The sequence below is a fragment of the Giraffa tippelskirchi genome, chromosome 7, assembly GCF_054371585.1.
Source record: "Giraffa tippelskirchi isolate mGirTip1 chromosome 7, T2T-mGirTip1v1.2.pri, whole genome shotgun sequence".
NCBI classification, from domain to species: domain Eukaryota; kingdom Metazoa; phylum Chordata; class Mammalia; order Artiodactyla; family Giraffidae; genus Giraffa; species Giraffa tippelskirchi.
Window position 1 is genome coordinate 57,863,282 of NC_137281.1, and position 6,246 is coordinate 57,869,527.

The following is a 6,246-nucleotide window of genomic DNA, read 5'->3' on the forward strand; positions in this document are numbered from 1 at the left end:
TTCTGCAGATGAGGAATAGGTTGACAGGCTGACGTCTGTTAGTTCAACCTCAGAGGTTTGGCTCTCACTTGTTGATGTAGTTGGCACTTCCCCCTCCTAAACTAGCTCCAGAGACTGGGCCATTCCTGTCTGCCTGGCTTTTTGCCTCACATCTTTAAGCGTCTCATCATAAGGGGCAAACACACCGGAAATTAATGATTTAAATTTGAGGCTTCGATCAAGGATAGGGTTACACCCTTCCATGTCACTGAAAATTTGTTTCAAGGCAGAGTTCCATTCTGTTCTTTTGGCTGCTTTAAGAGGGACAATTCCTGGATTCTTCGGCTGACTGTCATCACTATCTGTCGCTTTCTCTGCTAAAATTCCCTCCACATCTTCCTTCGTGTCACCAAAGCCTTCACTTACTTGCCGTGCAGCATGCATTATGTTTTTGATCTGCTGCACCTTCAAAGCCTTCGAAATTTTCCACACAGCCTGGCCAAACTTTTTTCCAACAGTTACAGGCTCCAGCTTGATGTCCCAGGCTGTGCCAACATAATCACATTGGGTATAGTAACTGACTTCCAATAGTTCGCCCATCATGGTAGTTTCCTTGTTGGCTTTGAGAGCCTTGAAAGCCTTGTTGTAAAGCTCCCTGGTATACTGTGCCTTGAAGACATTTATTATGCCCTGATCCAGGGGCTGGATGAAAGACTTAGTATTTGGGGGCGTGAAAAGAACTTCTGCATGGGGTGGGCATTTTTGAGTTCTTTACAGCAGTGGACTGGGGCATTATCCAAAATTTAAAAAAATCTTGAAGGCAAAGTTTCTGCCCTAGAGATAGTATTCAACTTCTGGTATGAAACAGCTGTGGAACCAATCAGATGTCATCCAACCTTTTTTGTTCCACCTCCAATGGACTGGCAAATGGTTCACACTTTTCTGGTTAAGGTTAAGTGCTTGTGAACTTGAAGCTCTGTACACCAGTAGGGGTTTGCACTTGAAGTTGCCCTTGTACTCCGTGTCCAAAGAAGGCGCAGCGAGACGGTAGGGGTTACACAATCATGATAAAATGAGATTCCACACCCGCCAGGTGAGTGACCCAGAAACTGGAGAACGGTAATACCAAAGATGTTCTCCCACTATCATGAAGGTTCTGAGCCCCACGGCAGGCTTCCCAGAGTGGGGATCCAGCCAAGGGACTGGGTATTCCCAGGGAATCTGACTTTGAAAGCAACCCGGATTTGATTACAGAACAACCTTAAATATAAATTGTAGTTCTCTTAAATGTAAATAGGTTAAATACACTAACCAAAAAATAGAGACTGGATGGTTGGATGAAAACATGTGCATGTGAACCTCCACTTAACACATCACTACTAAAACCCCCAAATTGTATGTAATTATTTTATATTGTTAGGTTAATCGTTTCCATTATGGCTTGCAAGTCTAAGTATCCTTTCTTTTTTGTATGGCTAATGATTTTGAAAACTGAAAAACAACTTTTACTATTGTGATTATGTAACTAATTTGCTTCATACCATTGTATTGTGATTGGTCAACAGAAAATAATAGAATTCTTTATCACTGAAACTACCATTTAACAGAAGAACGTGAAATCACTTTAAAATCCAGAAGTATCTTGGAATTTTTTGAAAAACAGAAATGCCCAGGTATTGCTTTTTGTCTCCAAAGCTTCAGATGTGTTTCTAATGAGTAGACATGTTTAAAAACAACTGGACTATATATGATATTTTACTTTTATCTAATTTATTTCACATTTTCTATTTCATATTCAGGGCACCAATTTCATTTTGTTAATGGTTCCCAATTTCTCCATTTCTTTTGTTGCTCTTCTCTCTCAAAGTTTATGAAGCATAGTAGAAAAGCTTTTATATACATATATATAAATAGTATGTATAACATCTTAGAAAACTTAAAGAATTTTTGCATTTATCACATTTTGATTCCACTTGTTTGTCTTAGTATGAATAGAATGCTAGATTTCTAATTTACATTCAGTCAAAACTTTGATATAGTTCCATGTATTTACAGTCTAGAAAGTTTATTATCTTGGTGATTTAAAAAAAAATTGAATGAGGCTTGAAACTTATAAGAAATAGTATTTTTTTTAATAAAAACAGGAAATGAACATGCTATGATATTTTGTACATGTTTTCAAATTTCACAAAATTTTACACTACTGTCCATTATTTTTTTCCATACCATATTCAAGACTCCATATTGTATTTAATTTAATTTAATTTGAGCAGCTTCAGCTGCAGGGAACAAATTCTGGTTAATTCTCTTCATTTTTATTCTATGATCAATATTTTCTAATTTTCCTTGTGTGGCATCTTAAATAGATCCATCATTTACAAGTGGACATTTAATTTCAAAATACATGGGATATTTAAAGTATCTTTGATACTAATTTCCAATGTTGCTATTAGTTTCTCATTTAAATATTTTCTTCCCTGCAATCACCCTCTGTGTTTTTTCAGTCTTCTATGGAAGCTTTCAGTGGCTAAGTTAAAGATGTCTCTTGAAAAATACCACATTGCACTTGGAAATATGTGGTTAGTTTTAAATATCTTTTGATATTGATTTCTAGCATAATTCCACAATGATAAGAGAAGAGACTGTATAATTTCAGTACCTTTGGACCATGAAATTTTTGCACCTTGTTTTATGTCCTTGGATATGTTCCAGTGTCTCCTAGTTTATAGTATATGGGAACTTGAATAGAATTTGTATCCTAATGTGTGAAAATTATATAAATCTTAATTAGGTTGAATAGGCTCATAGTGCTTTTCATGTTTACTATATCCTCTTTCTCTATATATTCATTCTATTAATTTTTGAGTTTGATACTGAAATTCCAGCTAAATTCTTAATTCATCTACTTAAAAATAATTGTAATATATATTAATAGTGGAAATATATGTAAGTTTGTTCTGTATTTTCCAAGTGTTATCATACTTTCATAATTTAAAAAATAAAAAGAAGAAAAAAAGTCTCTCTTGGCATTGGTGCACAAAAGTAGGGTTGCGTAATTCTGGAATAATTTAAAGCCAGGGGCTTTGGAGGCCATTTGCCTTATGTAAGTTCTTTTTGCAAATGTCCTTATAAAATAAGCCAGTTTCATCACTGAAAACCTGCTGTTCGACATACTCTTTTCCTGTATATCACTTAGCAAGTATTCAACTCTTCTGCAGCCTCCTCATCTGCAGAACTTGCCTCGCTTGCAAGCGTAACACTATTCATATCTTGTCACCTTTTGAAATGTGCAAGTCAGCCAGCGCTAGCAGAGAAGGGCTTCACATTTTTCTCACCTTGGGTAACATGACAGTAGATTTCTTTTGCTTTCAGCCTCACAACAACGCTTTCCACCCCACCTTTTATAATCAGTTGTCATCTCATGAATCCACAAACAGCCGCTTTTCCATGTCTTCCTCGATCACTCTGGATGTCACTTTAGCACTTTACGGAGCAACCTCACGTCTGGATTGGCGAATTTCCCTTTGCATTTTCTTGATGTACCAAATTTTTGATTCATTAACATTGAACTCAGGGCCAACAGCACTATAATTCATACCTGAACAAAGCTTATCTAACACATTTTTCTTCATAAAGCACACCACAGCCTTGTGCTTTAGGAACAATAAGCCAGCACTGTTACTGAATTGCAATTCCATGTGCCAGATGCAGGGAGGCCTATCGATACTAAAACATTAGAGTTTGGAACAGAGGTTTCTTACAGGTTCATACAAGGAAATGGGTGGCTCGTGTCCTAAGAACCCCAAAGTTAGGGAAAGCTGTCAGCAAGATCCTTTCAAAACAAGGTGAGGGCGGGGTGAGTTAGTTGTTGCAAACTTCTTAGAGTCAGATCCTTTGTCTTTAGGTCAGGTCATGGTCAGGTAAGGATGTCCCTATAAATCTCTACCAAACAAATGTTATTCTCTGCCTTGACAAGAAAGGGTAAGGTCCCAAGGCACAGCTTTCACCCTGCTAGTTCCCAGTCCTGGCTAGGAGGAGGCAGGTCTCAGTAGGCATCGCCTTCAGGACCAGGTTCCCACAGCCTGCCCAGCTGGCATCCCTGAGGGAGTCATGCGCTCAACCCAATTGGCCCTCAAGTCTCTTTAGGCCATCCAAATGGGAGGCCAGGTCTCACAGACTGCGACCCAGGCAGACAACCACTGCTATTAGGTCGCAAAGACAGGGATGGGGGAAGAAGTTCACGCTGCCTCAAGGGCTGTGCCAAGACTAGTAGAGGGCCTTAGTGAGGGCTTTGGAGCACCTTAAGACATACTTCCCAGTCTGTTTCTGGGCTCTCCAGCTCACCCTTTGGTCCAAGGCGTGGGGAGCTGGAGAGCCACCAGAAGGCCTTGAACCCGCCCCTTAGCTCACTCCACCTGATGACCACACCAGTGACGCTTGGCTGAATCGCTTTCCTAATGGTCTCTCACTGACAGTTACTTGTGGGCGAGGCCAACTGCAGCGCTGACCAATAGAAGGGTAGGACAGTCAAAGATCCCTGATTGACAGTTGGTCATTTGTGGTTGGCGCCCACTGAGGTACTGAGTTAGACAAGGCTGTGGTCCATGTGATCAGATTGGCTAGTTGTCCGTGACTGTAGTTTCAGCCTGTCTGCCCCCTGACCCCCTCTCTCAGTGCCCACTGTCTTACCTGGGTTTCTCTTACCTTGGACGCGGGGTCTCTCTTCATGGCTGCTCCAACAAAGCGCAGCAGCCCCCCCTTACCTCGGACGCGTGGTAGCTCCTCTCGGCCGCGCTCAGTGCAGGTCAGGAAGCAACAGTTAGAACTGGACATGGAACAACAGACTGGTTCCAAATAGGAAAAGGAGTACGTCAAGGCTGTATATTGTCACCCTGCTTATTTAACTTATATGCAGAGTACATCACGAGAAATGCTGAGCTGGATGAAGCACAAGCTGGAATCAAGATTGCCGGGAGAAATATCAATAACCTCAGATAATGCAGATGACACCACCCTTATGGCAGAAAGTGAAGAAGAACTAAAGAGCCTCTTGATGAAACTGAAAGAGGAGAGTGAGAAAGTTGGCTTAAAGCTCAACATTCAGAAAACTATGATCATGGCATTTGGTTCCATCACTTCATGGCTGATAGATGGGGAAACAGTAGCTGACTATTTTTCTGGGCTCCAAAATCACTGCAGATGGTGACTGGAGCCATGAAATTAAAGACGCTTACTCCTTGGAAGGAAAGTTATGACCAACCTAGACAGCCTATTAAAAAGCAGAGACATTACTTTGCCAAAGGTCCATCTAGTCAAGGGTATGGTTTTTCCAGTGGTTATGTATGGATGTGAGAGTTGGACTCTAAAGAAAGCTGAGCGCCGAAGAATTGATGCTTTTGAACTGTGGTGTTGGAGAAGGCTCTTGAGAGTCCCTTGGACTGCAAGGAGATCCAATCAATCCATCCTAAAGGAGATCAGTCCTGGGTGTTCATTGGAAGGACTGATGTTGAAGCTGAAACTCCAATACTTTGGCCACCTGATGCTTAGAGCTGACTCACTGGAAAAGCCCCTGATGCTGGGAAAGATTGAGGGCAGGAGAAGGGGACGACAGAGGATTAGATGGTTGGATGGCATCATCGACTCGATGGGCATGGGTTTGGGTGGACTCAGGGAGTTGGTGATGGACAGGGAGGCCTGCGGTTCATGGGGTCGCAAAGAGTCGGACAGGACTGAGTGACTGAACTGAACTGAGGTACTGACAATGGCCCACCAAGCCCTGTTGCCTAGTAACAATGTGGCGGATAAGGAGGCACAGCAACGGCTGCTTGCTAAGGGCTGTGCTCACCCTCCTCTCACAGAATAAGCTCGGCGGTCATTCTGAACAGCGAAATCACCGACAGAAAGTAGAAAAATGAAAAAAACGCAGTACTGAAGAGGCTGTGAAGATATTTATTTACACTAGAAAAGCTGAAGCAAGACAGCGAATTGTGGGGTCCATCCTCGATATAACCCACTGCTGGTTGAAATTTTCACTCAAAATTTTCACTCTGCGCATGTCCGCGAATAACCCTAGAAATCACCGCGAATATTGATTTGGAGAGGTTACAGTAAGTTATAACAAGCCAATTTAAAAATACCAACCTGTGAATATCGAAGGTAATCTGTATTCTCATGGGCAAAACAAATCTTCCTTAAGCATACACAGGTCAAAACAGCTGAGCTCTGAGGACTACAAGTTCCAGCATGCACTGCTTCAAGCCTAAGCCC

The 6,246-nt window shown here is 41.5% G+C and overlaps 1 long non-coding RNA gene across 1 annotated transcript; it reads right to left on the reverse strand.

The window, feature by feature from the left end:
• Positions 1-1,438: 1,438 nt before the first annotated feature.
• On the reverse strand, positions 1,439-6,203 carry LOC145513158 (uncharacterized). The gene is made up of 2 exons (XR_014059160.1): positions 6,121-6,203; positions 1,439-4,823 (listed from the first exon to the last, which is right to left on the reverse strand). It is a non-coding gene; the product is annotated as an uncharacterized LOC145513158 (long non-coding RNA).
• Positions 6,204-6,246: the final 43 nt, after the last annotated feature.